The 15515-nt window shown below is 32.8% G+C and overlaps 1 long non-coding RNA gene across 1 annotated transcript in view; it reads right to left on the reverse strand.

The window, feature by feature from the left end:
* Positions 1–13037, reverse strand: part of LOC127703300 (uncharacterized) — an 86225-nt gene extending 73188 nt beyond the window's left edge. Inside the window, exon 1 of the long non-coding RNA XR_007982899.1 lies at positions 12914–13037. This is a non-coding gene — a long non-coding RNA (uncharacterized LOC127703300). The remainder of the gene's footprint in view (positions 1–12913) is intronic.
* Between the last annotated feature and the right edge of the window lie 2478 nt (positions 13038–15515).

The raw sequence follows: 15515 nt of genomic DNA on the forward strand, positions 1-15515 counted from the left end.
TTCACTAGCAAACCTATTTTGACCTGAAACGGTCATTTTGATTTTAACAACTGCTCTGAAAAGACTGAACAATAAATTATTAAGTCATTTTCAGTCTTTTATATAATTTCAGACTTATCCCTAGTTTATGTTCAAACTTTCCAGCAGTTGTTATTTACCTGTACCATGTGTACACATTAACATCATACTAAATTATCTGAAAAGTTTCTGAACAGTACTGATTTTGCTGGATTAAGTTCAATGCAGTGTTATGAACGCATTATTCTGCATTGGCTTCCCATGATCCGTTTATGCAGAATAGTGGTTATGAACTATTTACTGTAATTTGCCCTCAATTCAATGCAGAAAGACTGTATTACTCCTTCCCACTATTCATTTCAATGGCCGCCCCCTTACACTAGTAGCAAGATTTCAGTCTGAAACGGTCATTTTGGTCTGATCAAGTCTGAATCAACTGAATTTACCGCTAGGGAAAAACGTTAAGACTTTTTAAGACTTTCAGACGCTGTTCAGATATGTCGTGTTCAGTCCGTTCATTCATGTCAAGATAAACAAGACAGAAGGCTCTAGCTGTTAAACAAGATATGTTAAGAAGTTTTAGACGAATTCAGACCAAACATAAAAAGTAATGTTCAAAATTTTCAGATCGGGTTAAGATCCGTTTAGTGTGTCAGAATGATATTAGGAGTTACGCCCCTTCATGTGGATGATACATTTTAATTATAAAAAAATTACAATATAAATGCTAGAATGAAAAACGTATATTTTTAATAATTAAACATAAAATCATTGGTTGACGTTTTATTTCTGTTGGTCTTTTTTTAAGAGATTAGTGATTTTGTTTTGTTGAGGAAATAACTTATTCGCCTATAACTGTTTATGATTTGATTTGATTTTTTATTTTCTGATGTTAATTTATGTATTTATCTACTTATTCTTTGAAAAGAAGTAATTGCAAATTTTAAACATAACATTATTAAAAGATTGAAAACACCTTATAAATTTCATGCGTCTGAAGCACGTTTCTGGATTTAACTTCATCGGGAACGATAAACGTAAATACAAATATGTTTTAATCAGATAATTTATATCGTTAATTTCGTTATCTTTCGATACTTTCCTCTAAAACTTAATAATTACTTCGTGGCATTTAGTAATCATTCCCCGTGCGTGTTATTCTTTTTATATTTGGACAACCGTCTTCTTTTTTTTTTTTTTGCTTTTATTTCGTAGTGATGCGTAGTCACCAAGGCCGCATCAGGGAACCATGTCTCCGAGTGCAGTTAATATTCTGAAAACTGCACTTAGACCGTGACGAGACAATAAAACTATAAATAACATACCATCGGAAAGAAGAAGATGTTGATGGGAGGGGGCGGGGAGGAGGTTACAGAATAGAGAATGAGTGGCAATAAATATAAAGAATAGAGAAAATGGATAAAAAAAAATAAAGAATAGAGAATAATTAGGTGCTTGAATATAAAGAATTGATAATAATAGACAAAAAGTTTAAAGAATAGAGAAAATCGGCATAAAAAATTAAAGAATACAGAAATAAAGGACCCCCTCCAGATCCTCATAGAAGTTTTCGTTAAAACAATACAACCTAATTTAAGTTCAGCATCTAGTATATATCCTTGTAAATGCGTTAATCCTTTCTTTCATTTTAATAACAATTTTATTTAATATAAAATAATTATGTATTTATTTGTTTATTCAAGTTGCACTATAGCAAATAATTCTTCTTCGCCTTTTTCTTCCTATAATAGTAATAAATGTATTCGTTATTTAATATTTTCTGTCAATAAAGATTGAAATCGATGGCACGTGCTACTAATCAAAAATGATCCTTAAACTATCAAAACTTGGCAATTACAATGGCTATTTCACAATTACATCATATGTACACCTGTCATGGTATCATAGCTCCGTTCATGTATGTGTAATTTAAGGTTCTGACACATTTTATAATACTAGTAGCTTCTTTCTGAACACTATTGACGACATTGTTAAAACTGCACGAACATATCACAAAACCGCAAATTTAGTGGTTAAAAAATAAACGATAATGACAAAAAAATAATTAAAAACTAAAAACAAAACAAAATTCTGTTGGAAGTAGCATATATTTACATGTATAAATTGTCTAGTGCTTTTATTACAGCGGTATACTTGTTTTATACACAGACCATATTCTGAACATATTCTATGCTAAGATATTGACAAAACAGAAGTAAATATGTTAAAAGTCGTTTTAAATCAATTCATTTCACAGCTGAGGCAAATGTTCCTTCCCATTGTTGAATGGAGGTTAAATAAATGTGAACAATAAAAAAAATGTATATTTCTTAGGCATGGAGCTAGGCATTTCTGAAGTATCTTTGATAGCATTTTTTTCCTATCAAAAATGTATGCTGGTATATATGTAACTCTAGGTGTTTACCTAAAATGTTATGTATATGTAAAAGTTAAAGATTTTTTTTTTAATATTTGCCAAAAAAAAAACATTATCCGGAAAACCATATAATGGCGTTTTGTCCTTTAATTCTGTTTTTGTGATTTTCTAACCTACCTTCTAATTGATACGTTAATCCAAACAGTGCAAGTGTGTAATGCAAACATGCAAAATTCGGCTTTGGTGTATCATGTTAAAACAATACCAATAAATTATGATAATTTTCAATAATTTTAGATAAGATTATGCAAGGAAATGTGTTATTATTTTCTATTTATCTAGCAAAATTGTATCTTTTTTTACACAAAGATGTCGATAAATAAATTTGATACCCTGCATTTATCATGCATTTCAATAGCATATTGTCAAATTGTTAAAAGATCTCCTCCTTAACAGGGAATCCGTTAGTATTGAAAGTCCCTGTCCTAAATTATTGAATTTGTCATTCTGCATTGACAATATTCAATTTATCTTGGTGTAAGTAATACGCACTCATTCGGGCTAACGCCCTTAATGTGTATCTAATACATATTATTTTCTCCCTCGTTTCACCCCTCCGATAATAAAGTTTTTTCTTAACTAGATATCGTAGAAAAACCAAACACAGTATAGGGTTGTGCGTTCGCTACAAGATTGCCTTGAATTTAAAATGTTCAACATAAATATATACAATCAGCCATGCAAAAAGGCATAACATTTGTGTCAACTAATTCTGCCTCTTTAAAGGTCAAATGAAAGTTAGTCATTTCACTCTACTATGGAATGAAATGAACGAGAGAACTTTTGACGTGGTATAGTTATAATATAACTGTTCTTTATACTTAATATACTGAGTTTGTACTGCAAGCCGAAAAATCCACTTTGCTCTCTGGATGTCTCTTGGTTTTTGTTTTTGTTTTTGGTTTGTTTGCTATATTATTGACGTAAATAAAACCAACAACTCCTTTTATTCAGATATATAATTTGAGTTGTGTAAATTTCTAGACGTACGTAAGAATGAAAGACGAAAATGCAGGTTTCATAAATGGTCATCAAAGAGCGACACAATTAAAAACAAATAAAAATATAGTTATTACAGCTACAGTCATTTTTTTTCTCTATTAAAACATATTTGATACTTTTTGCGCTATTGTCATATATCAAAAAAAATCTAACATTTCCATAAGCTTTCTGTGATTTCCCCGATTCACCATTATGATGTCATGCCACTTGCTATATGGATTCAGAAAACAAATTTACGAAATCTATGACCACACAATTGTAACTGTTCCTATCTTTATTAACAAAATTTAGCGTAAATATTTACAACTATAAAAATTAGTAACAGTGGTGGTCTATTCTGCCCGGAAAACAATGCGGACTAAATCTGTGTACAGTGCACGTGGCGGATCCAGTCTTTTTAAATGGGGGTTCCCAACCAAGGATAAAGGGAGGGGATCCAACCATATGTCCTTATTAACAATAGGGGGTCCAAAATCCGCCCCCCCCCCCTAGAAGTAGGTGAATTAAACAGCAGACATATTGGTTTTCTTGGTTTATATAGAGGAATTGTCTACCCCCGATCAATAATCTCATTAAATTGTACAGATGTGCATACGTATTAGTCTAATATAATCTTTCATCTTATCAAATTTGAATCTCATGATTTTTGTAAAAAGGCGGAATTAAACTTCCAAAGTGATATTCAAACTTATTATTCAAAGACAAACTGACAACGCCATGGCAAAATAAAAAAAAGTCAAAATGACAAACTGTACAGATATGCTAACTTAGAATATATAGAACATACTTTATGACTTCATAACCATAGAAAGACAACGAAAGATCATATCATAAACAAAATTGTATTGAAAGGTCAATGATGAGAAAATTTTAACATTTGTTATACCTAGTACTTCATAATCTTTTTCTGAAAAGTTTTGTCGTCCTGAATATGCATGAAATGTTTGCCACTGGATGTTAAGCAACCAACAATCAATTAATCTTTTGCTCTAAAAAATTAATTAAACAATATAAGCCACAATTGTATCCATCACTTGGTGTCTGTTTAGGGGCCAGCTGAAGCACGCCTCCGGGTGCGGGATTTTCTCGATGTGTTGAAGACCAATTGGTGGCCTTCGGCTGTTTTCTGCTCTGTGGTCGGGTTGATGTCACTTTGACACATGCATTCCCCATTTCCATTCTCAATTTTGATTGTATAAAAAGTTGTTTTATTTAAAAGAGACTTTGAATAATAACTTTAAAACACAGTTATGTTATAATTGAACGAGTTCATAAAAACTAGAAATAAAGGACTATATATATACCGGAGTAAAACCAAAAGTTTGTTCCGACACTAGACTTGTAGGCAACGGCTCAGATGTACTTATTTATACTGGATAACCTATATGTGTGGTCATAAAAATTACAGACTAATTTCCTCTATGTAAACACAAGGAGATGTGGTATATTAAGAATTGCTTATGAATTTACAACTATCCGTAAAGTTCAAATGAGGTGGACGAAAGCCACCAGAGACAACCGTACGGCCTTCTAAAAACAATTCCGTTAAGTTGGCTAAAAACGGTCCCAACATGAAAAATATGAAATAATCAAACTCTGAGAAAACTAACGGATTTTACTCAGATCCATCCATCTTGACACCTCAAACATTCAAACACTATATAATGTTAAACCTAACTGACTCGCAATTTTATAATAAACAATAATTATGAACTTTTTAAAATAAGTTATCCATGGGGAATACTTAAAAAATCATCTTATTCACGATGTAAAAATGAATATTTAAAACTTTTCCGTTATATGTTACCTGTGAAATAGCGCCAATGTAGTTTTATTTTTTTGGCGCAAATGAAAGATTGATTTTTTTTTCAAAATTGGCGCAAATGCAATGCACCCCCTCTTTGGAATCATTTAAAAAGGTAAAATTCACCTGTATTGGTATTGCTGGTGTATATTTGTCACACGTTCCATCTACAATATACGGAAATGACACGGCTGGGTATTGTAAAGTTACTGAAGGACGTTTAATGTCAAATTCATATCCCCGGGCGAAAACATGATTATTTACCGGTTTGTCAAAACGCCGTTTGTACACTTACCAAAGTGTATTGATCTTTCACGCTGTCTAGTCTAAGATTAAAAGTTTAGGCAATTTTTGTAGGTTTTTAAAGTGAACGGAAAATGAGCTTTGCAACAGTGTCTCTAACGATAAAAAAAAATAATGTGGTCCGTCAATATGACATAATACAGAGGCAGGTATAAATATTTGTAAAATTGGCTTAAATATTTCATTTAACAGCAATTTGTAGAACTGATTATTTTGATCCCTCGAATACGTGTAAAATAATGAGTATTTATATTATTTAGATTCTTTCATATAATTGTTTTTGTTTATTGTATTCACGAATTTTATATAAACTCATGACGTTTAGACCTTGACATTTCGTGTAGACACCTGGGGCACTATTTGATTTTTAAGAATAATCTTAAACTGCACAAAAATTCGTCAATGTTTGTCTCGAATATGATCAAAAAGGACATCTTGTTTATTCAATTTTTTTAAAGTAACCAAACTGGATTATTTTTGTATAAAGCAAAGATATCGGAAAGTTCTCAAAATCATTTTTCTCTGGTGGTCCTTGAAGAAAATCTTCTGTTCCTAACTATTATTTCTATTGCATAATTTCGATGGTCACAACCTTCGGACCACCACTTTTCAAAAATGTTCATTGTATATGGATCTATATGCAAGTATATACATACAATGTATACCAGACATTTCTCAGACTGTTTTTTCTTCTTTCTTTTTTTAATAAATCCGTTGGTTGTGTACTGATTGATACTTCAGTCTTGGAGAACAAGATTTATTTCAGCACTATAGTTGTAATTAGCTTTGAGCAAACTTCCAGTAATTGCAAATACCCTTATTTCCCTGCTTTGTGTCTATTGTCTTAATGTAAGTTTTTTTTTGTGTGTCTCGTACCGATCTTTTGAGTTAATCTAATTGCAATTGATTTGTGCAGGTTGTTCTAATATTGTTCTGTTACACCACTGTCCCAGCCTCGTGGAGGGTTAAGCGCTCACAAACATGTTATTGTACTGTTACACCACTGTCCCAGGTTAGGGGGCTGGTTGGGCCGGATCCCGCTAACATGTTTAACACCGCCACATTCTGTATGTATGCTCTGTCCAAAGTCAAAGTCAAATGTAATTCAGTGGTTGTCGTTTTTTGCTGTGTTACATATTTGTTTTTCGTTCATTTTTTTTTGTACATTAATTTGACCGTTAGTTTTCTCGTTTGAATTGTTTTACATTTGTGATTTCGGGGCCTTTTATAGCTGACTATGCGGTATGGGCTTTGCTTATTGTTAAATGCCGTACGGTGACCTATAGCTGTTAATTGCTGTGTCATTTGGTCTCTTCTGGAGGGTTGTCTCATTGGCAATCTTCGTTTTTATATCAACCCTGCCATATTCTGTGTGTGTCTATCCCAAGTCAGGAGCCTGTAGTTTAGTTGTTGTCGTTGGTTCATGTCTCGACTCATATTTGATATTTTGTAAATTATTTTGTTATGTATAATTAGGCCGTAAGTTTTCTCGTTTGAATTGTTTCGCACACTTTTCACGTCGGGCCTTTTGACAGTATCGGGTTTTGTCATTGTTGAAGGCCTTTATTACGGTTGTCTATAATTGCTTACATCCACTTCATATTTGAACTCCGGTGGATAGTTACCTCATTAGCAATCATACATTTCTTCGTTTTTATTTATTTACCTGACTTTTAAACTCGTGTTTTGAACCGAGTCCTGAACATGCATGACATATTTGTCACTGGGCGTTAATAATCAGCAACAAACAATCAACCAATTAAACTTGTGTTAAATAAGAAGAAAAACCATTTGATATTCATTCATTTAGTGGGGTGGGCTGGTAATTAAGAGCTGAAAAATATGCATGATAAGCAAAAGATTAAAAATGTTAATAATGCCCTCTATAAATTTAAACTGACCACCACGGAATAGCCCAACTTAGCGTTGAAAGTAGCGTTAAACACCAATCAATCAAAATCCCTTCCCTATAATATCAAATAGTCGTCCCTTAACATTTTTTGTCCGTGTAGTTCTTATATTTATCCAGCTTATCGTCATACAGGGATGTCCTATTAAGACTGTCATACCATAAAAACGTTTATAACACAGCTCACATTCCAATATATCTGCATTCATAAATTTATTAATGTCATTTAGACAAAACGACGCCATGTTTGTTATGTGCCTCTGCCGTTTAAACTACCTATCAAAAACGAAGAGGTGGAAGAGGGCCAGAAGATCTTCCCTATGCAAAAAAACAGAAATGGACCTCTTCTGGCTCACTACCGAAGAACAAAAAAACACGCCCCTGTTTCTTGTTGAAGACTGATTTACCCGGTACGTCTAAACACCACCTAGGCCGCCTTGGTGCACTAAGCTCTGAAAACTGCACTAAGCCCATGATGGAACAGTCATATAAGTACCAAGGTCATTCAGTATGATAATGTTGTAAATAAAGAGCATATATTTAAATTTTGGTGTAAATGTATTTAGAAATGAAAGAGTTATAAACATTTTACATGGCACGCGCCGACTTTTGTATAATGTGTCCAGTTTTCATAGTGTTGATTGAATCCACCGAAGCTTGACGAGTTCATATAAACCAATACCAATATCTTTATTCCCATAACCATTGCAGATACATAGGTACAGAGAGAGTGCAAAATATGTACATGAATATGCATCTATTTACAAAACATATATACAATACAGTGGTTTCCAAATAATATACATTTTAGCTAGGAGGACCCACATGTTTATTTATACACTTTGTAAACTTACATAATCTTTTTAGCTCTGAATTTTTGTTTAATTTGCTCATCAATTTTCTAAACTTTAGTGTATTAACATAAGCCAAATAGTACTTATCAAGGTATAATTTTCTACTGTCGTTAAAAAATGGACATTCTAGCAGATAATGAAATTCGTCTCCAATGCTACCAATATTACAAAGATGACATTTTCTATCATTTCTATTAACATTATTCCACCTCCCTGTCTCTATTGAGAGTCTGTAGTTTGTGGTTCTATATCTACACAAAATAATACTTTCGTGCATATCCAACATATCAAAATATTTTTTTTCAAAATTTAATTCTAACTTAAAAATTCTATAATCTACTGATTATGTAGACTCTTGAAATTGTGTATTCCACAACTGTTTGTATTGGTCTTGTAATCGCAACTTTAGTGCATTTTTTAATCATACATCATTACCAAAACATTGAGAAATCCAAATATTTGAAAAACCACATTCATCCAATATATTTTTAACTCCACTCACAAAAAATGTACATACATTATTAACAGTAAATAGTGTTTTTAATAGTGTATATGCGATAGAAGATAACTTAGTCTCTTTAGCAGATACTAATTTACACCAATAAGATACTATTTTTAATTTAAAGGATATCTACCAAGTTCTCCGTATACCATATAGCTAGGTGTGGAATTTTCAGTTTCAAAAGAAGTTTACAGAATTACTGATGGATTCTTTCTATAATTTCAACATCACCATGCCCCCAAATTTCACATCCATACAAAAGTATGGGTTTCACAACTTTATAGAAAAGATCTAAGTGACACTGAGTGGAAAGATTATGTATGCGGCCTGATTTCAACACCTTAAACATAGCTTGTGTGGCTTTTTCTGCTAGGTGTTTCTGTGCTATTTTAGTATTACCAGTTCTAGATAATAATATGCCCAAATAGTTAAATTCTTTTAATATTTTCAATGTCAGTGCCGTCTATAGCTATATAAAAATGTAAATTTGACGGCATTCTGCCTCTAGAAAAAAATCATCACTTTAGTTAACTTTAAGCTTCCAAATATTACAGTATTCACTGAAAGAATCCAGCTGTTTCTGTAAATCATCAGCACTTTCTGCCAATAGTTCTATGTCGTCTGAACTAAGGATATGAATGGAAAGGTTAAATATGCACCAAGATCGTAAATTAAGATTGATTATTATAATGTAAAAAAATATGTTCAAAGTTGGTTCGAAAATCTTAAGAGATTTAAAAGTTATTATAAAAAAGAAGATGTGGTATGGTTGCCAATGATACAACTCTCCACAAGAGACCAAATGACACAGAAATTAACAACTATAGGTCACCGTACGGCCTTCAATAATGAGCAAAGTCCATACCGCACAGTCAGCTATAAAAGGCCCCGAAATGACAATGTAAAACAATTCAAACGAGAAAACTAACGGCCTAATTTATGTACAAAAAATGAACAAAAAACAAATATGTAACACATAAACAAACAACAACCACTGAATTACAGGCTCCTGACTTGGGACAGGCACATACATAAAGAATGTGGAGTTAAACATGTTAGCGGGATCCCAACCCTCCCCCTAACCTGGGACAGTGGTGTAACAGTACAACATAAGAACGAACTATAAAAATCTGTTGAAAGAGGCTTAACTCATCAGATGGATAAAAATACAAATAGTACAAATACAAGTTAACATTTTTACGGGGCACGCGCTCTTCTTGTGTAATGTCTGATCACCTTGAAAATTGATCCAACCAATCTTTAACTGGTAAATTATGTTTCCTTGTTGCTAAGTAGTAATGATAAAAGGGCTGTTGATCTTTTCTTTGATGCTTTGTTAGAAAAAATATATTTGGAAAAAGTGATTGTTTAATTGCGCTAGTTGAAATAAAAACAGTGAAACAATAGAAATTGGCTTTTACTCAAAGACATATCTGATTTACCTATGGCGTTTTTGTCGTTTGGTTGCTGTCAAATTGAAGTTTATTCCACATCTCCTATAGTTTGAGTTCTGTTTGATTACTTTTTATTACCGTCTCCTCGGAGACGGTATTAAGAGTTGAACGATGGACAGTCTGCGGGCTGAAGGCTTTCTTACTACCTAATTGGAAGATATTACTTACGCTGTCATAATTAAATTTCGTTCATTGGTTGGGACAATTCAAACCTAGTAAATGTCTTTTAATCCCGTAGAGTGTCGGATCTGAACTCTTTATTTTAGTAAATAGATTTGCCTGGTTACCAATCATGCATATCGGTACACAGGTAACACTTATCTATAAATAGCCAAATCTCCTGAAGATTTGTAAACACACACGTGATTATTTCATGTTACGTACATTTTATACGTGAAAACATAAGAAAACTTTTAGGAAAATGCCTTTTTCTTAGGTTATATTTATTTATACTCAGTAAGATTTGATTTGATTTGATTTTTGGTGTTTTAACGCCACTTTGAAGCACCGCTTTTGGGCTATTTCGTGGCGGCCAGTTTTTATTGGTGGAGGAAGCCGGAGCGCCGGGAGAAAACCACCGACCTTCGATAGGAAAACTGACAATCCTAGTCAATTAAGATTGGAGTCGAGTGCACTCGCACGAGCGGGGTTCGAACTCACAACCTCAGTGTTGACTGGCTAGTGAGTACAGTAGTAACTACTTAGACCACTCGGCCACCGAGGCCCCCTACTCAGTAAGATAATCTAAAGGCAACACAAACATTTTAAAACGGAGATATCAAATAATTCCTGTTCGATTAATATTAATTTACACAAGAATTTTTATCTCAGGGGGCGGGGGCGGCGGCGGCGGCACTTCGACCTTTCTATGGCAGAGGTGAGCAGCTGAGACATCCAATACCCCACCCTTTATATATATATATATATATATATATATATGAACAAGTCTAAATTGAAAACAACGTTCAAACCTATGATTGCGTTGGATAAAAACCGCAATTTTTATACGTGTGCATGCAAAACAAATTTCTTGGTAGAGGGGTCTAAATACAGCACAAACAACATTTTCCAAAAGACCAAATGAGTGAAAAAGTATATTTTAACAAACCGCATTTGACTAGCAGGTCGAACAACTGATTTTCTTAAACCCTGCTGACTGCCATTGGCGATTGACAAATAAACGGATCACAAGATGTAACAATTAGATCTTATCATTAATTTATTACCAAACAGAAAACAATAAACTTGCGGAAAAGATGGTATACCGCAAACATGAGGTGCAAACATTTGTACACCATATCCGGATTTCGACAATTAATGTCTCTTCAGTGATGTTAGGAATCGAAACGGTATTTGGAAGGCCATATAATTTACCTCAATTTAGGATAGACTCTTGAATTTTGAAAGAGTCAAAATAGGATGAACGGATCATATAAGTCCGAAGGCAAATATAATACAAGCCCAAACGAAAAAATATAAACAAGTCTAAATTGAAAACAACGTTCAAACCCATGATTGCGTTGGATAAAAACCGCAATTTTTATACGTGTGCATGCAAAACAAATTTCTTGGTAGAGGGGTCTAAATACAGCACAAATAACATTTTCCAAAAGACCAAATGAGTGAAAAAGTATATTTTAACAAAACGCATTTGACTATATATATTGAATGATAAAAGAACATACATGCAGTTACCCTAGCTATCATATATTTTTTACAATACGTATATATACCTGCCGTGACATAGCTATCATTGTTACGTTATTTCATGGGGAGATACTAGTAAATAGATTTGACAAATATCTTAAACATTTACGAAAGTGATTTTAGAGACATATATACACAATCTCTGGTGATTTTAATTGCATCTGTAAAAAAATATCGACATCTGATTAGTTTCAGATTCAATCATCAACCTTGTCTTATATTTCACCTAAATTTCTCGACCTCATGCAATTTCATGAAGCTTCAAACAGTGACCTATCCCAGCGACTCATCCATTCCACTCATTACATAATAAGTGCCCCCACACACACCCCAAGATCGTTTGGCTGAGTTGGATGTTGTCTAGATCTACCTAGCTAGCTCTTCCTAGCAAGATATAGCAGAGGTTGAAGAACAGAAGACTAAAAATATATCTAAAAGGGAATATAAGAAGAGCAAAAAACTACTCTCAGACGATGTATGCTAACATATTTTAAGCAATGTTTAATTTCTATGAATGATTTTAAAGGAGATGTGAAGTATACATATTTTAATTTAGACAGCAACCCAATTAAGCAACAAACAAAACGTGACAATTTACTTCTAAAGTTCAATCTACGGTCTTCTTCAATGGACATGTCATTACAACATTTTAAAGTTTGTTATCCTCCCAAGTCTAACTATAATATATAGAATAGTTGTGAATATGTGAGCCAAAATTAGTTCCTGTGAAAAAAGTTCCAGTGGAACAAATATCACAGGAAATATATTCTGGGAGAACTTTTTTCACAGATAATTTCTATATGATTTGTTCCATCTCTATAAAATAAGTTCAACAATTTACCTGGTGAAATAAGTTCTGGGTTTGTGAAATTTGTTCCTTACCTAGTGAAATAAGTTCCAGGTTTGTGAGATTTGTTCCTTACCTGGTGAAATAAGTTCCTTGTCTGTGAAATATGTTCCACTGGTTATACAAGTTATCTTTTATACTGAGCATTGTTATCAGTGAGCTTAAAGTTATAATTCAAGTTCATTATAAAAACATGTATTATATTGATAATGTAATAAATAAAAGGTGTAAACATCCAATATGGATTCTGTGGAGTATAGCAAAATGTTTAATTACATTATGCATACAAAAATATCCAAATGACAATAATTTAATGAGGCAGATAAGCGAAGAATAAGAAAAATCCGTCAGAAATTTTTTATAGATCAATCATTTATTTATGAATATTGCAATTCAACATATGTTACTTCATATCAGAATTTGTAGATAAACTGTTATCACAGAAATATGTCTCATCCTTTTGTAATCTTGATTATGCAAATGTTGAAATTAAAATAGCAATACTTTAACATGTTTCATAAGTTATGCAAATATTCAAAGTCAATGAACCATGACTGAGGTACATGGCTAAACAATTTCCATGTAAATGAGATGTGCCAAAGCTAATACAACTGCATACCAAATACCATTGAATTATTATAAGTCGTTCCCTTTAAACAAACCTAAACACAAACATTAACTTATAAACTATGTAAAAGTTTCAAAGTCAATGAACCATGAAGAGGGGGTGAGGCTATATAATATCCATGGAAACGATATTTGCAAATGCCAATAAATTTGCATACCAAATATCGTTTACTTAACATTAGCAGTTCATCTTAAACTGATCTAATCACAAACTAATACATGTAAACTAAGCAAAAGTTTCTTAGTCGATAGACAATGACTGAGGGGGCGGGGCCAAATATTCTCCATGGTAATGAGATGTGCTAATGCTTATACAACTGAATACCAATTAACATTTGCCTACCCTAAATGGTTCCCCTTGAACTGACCTAATCACAAACTAATACATGTTAACTTAGCAAAATTCTCAAATTCAATAGACCATGACTAAGGGAGCCAAATAATCTCCATGGAAATAAGATATGCCAATGCTTATACAACTGCATACCAAATATCATTGACCTACCATTAGTGGTTCCCCATAAACTGACCTAATCACAAACTAATACATGTAAAGTAAGCAAAAGTTTCAAAGTCAATAGACCATGACTGAGGGGACAGGGCCAAATAATCTCCATGGAAATGAGATGTGCCAATGCTAATACAACTGCATACCAAATATGATTGACCTACCACTTGTGGTTCGCCATAAACTAGACCTAATCACAAACTAATACATTGTTGACGACGCCGCCGCCGCCGACGCCGGAAACAGCATACCTATGTCTCGCTTTTTGACTCCGTCAAGGCGAGACAAAAAATGAAATAGTGTGTTTTAAATATTTATCGCAGTTGTTAATAATAGTTGTGCATTTGTTTTTTAATCATATTATCTACGTACAATATATATGCTGACTTAATTTGAATTTCTCAAAGATTTACCTTATTTTGAACGTTGTCGTGTTGTTTAAAGACTTCAATGTTGAATATTAAACTTGTCAGGTACAACTATAGAATGTTTTGCTTGATATAAAGTTAATGCATCATGTTAATCTATAACACCCGGAACTTATTTAACATTTAGTAAAAAAATTAGTTCCGGAACAAATTTTACAGTGCTGGAACATATTTTCTTAAAATATATATTCCGGGTAAAAATTTTCTGTGAAATAAATTCCGGTGGAACATATTTCCTATGAAATAAGTTCCAGCGGAACAAATGTCACGCCGGAACATTTTTTTTGTTACAAAAAATAATCTTAATAGCAAAAAATAATTCAGATATTACTTGGAACTATGAGCAGGGTCAGGAACAAACTTCTAATGTTTGTTTTGAGGTTTATTGACTATTTATACTAGACATGCTAAATGAGAGAAAGAGAAAGAAAAGAAAATTATAAATTTAAAAGACGAAAATACTGTTGGCACTTTAAAAGATTATTCTTAATTGTATGTTTTCTACAAGAATTGTAAAAACAAGTATAAACATACATATACTATGATCATAAAACAAAAAGACATTTATATGTCAACATACGAACGGTCTCCCACAAAAGATTATGTCAATCCAGTATGTCAAGCTTTTAAGGGTAAGTATGATAAGGGCCTTATTCGTCACCCAACATTAAATGGTATAGTAAATAAATATGAAGATATGTACAAGTTAAACAATAACAAAAGATACAGTATCAAGCTGTATGCTTGATTAAGTTTTGGTCAAATTTGTTGATTCTCTTATGTTGATGGCCTCATAGTGAACTTAAAGTAGCTTTGCAGAACTTATCACCTTCTTTATAACCAACGACGTCTAGTATGATTTGAAAAAAAATGGCGGCGAAACTACTTTGTTTTCAGGCGCTTACAATAGGTCTTATATAACAACTTACCCGTCTCACGACTCTGAGTATTTTTCATCAAAAAATAAAATCAAGAAGTCCAATAAAACCAAATAATCTGAAAAAAGAAACATTTAATTGTTAAGGATACTCATTATTCAAATATAGAAAAAGAGGCGTGGGGCATTCCACATTGCAGTCCAACTACAATGAATAGACAAAATCTTCATCGACAAC

Source organism: Mytilus californianus, unplaced genomic scaffold (assembly GCF_021869535.1).
Source record: "Mytilus californianus isolate M0D057914Y unplaced genomic scaffold, xbMytCali1.0.p SCAF_5, whole genome shotgun sequence".
In the NCBI taxonomy this organism is placed as follows: Eukaryota; Metazoa; Mollusca; class Bivalvia; order Mytilida; family Mytilidae; genus Mytilus; species Mytilus californianus.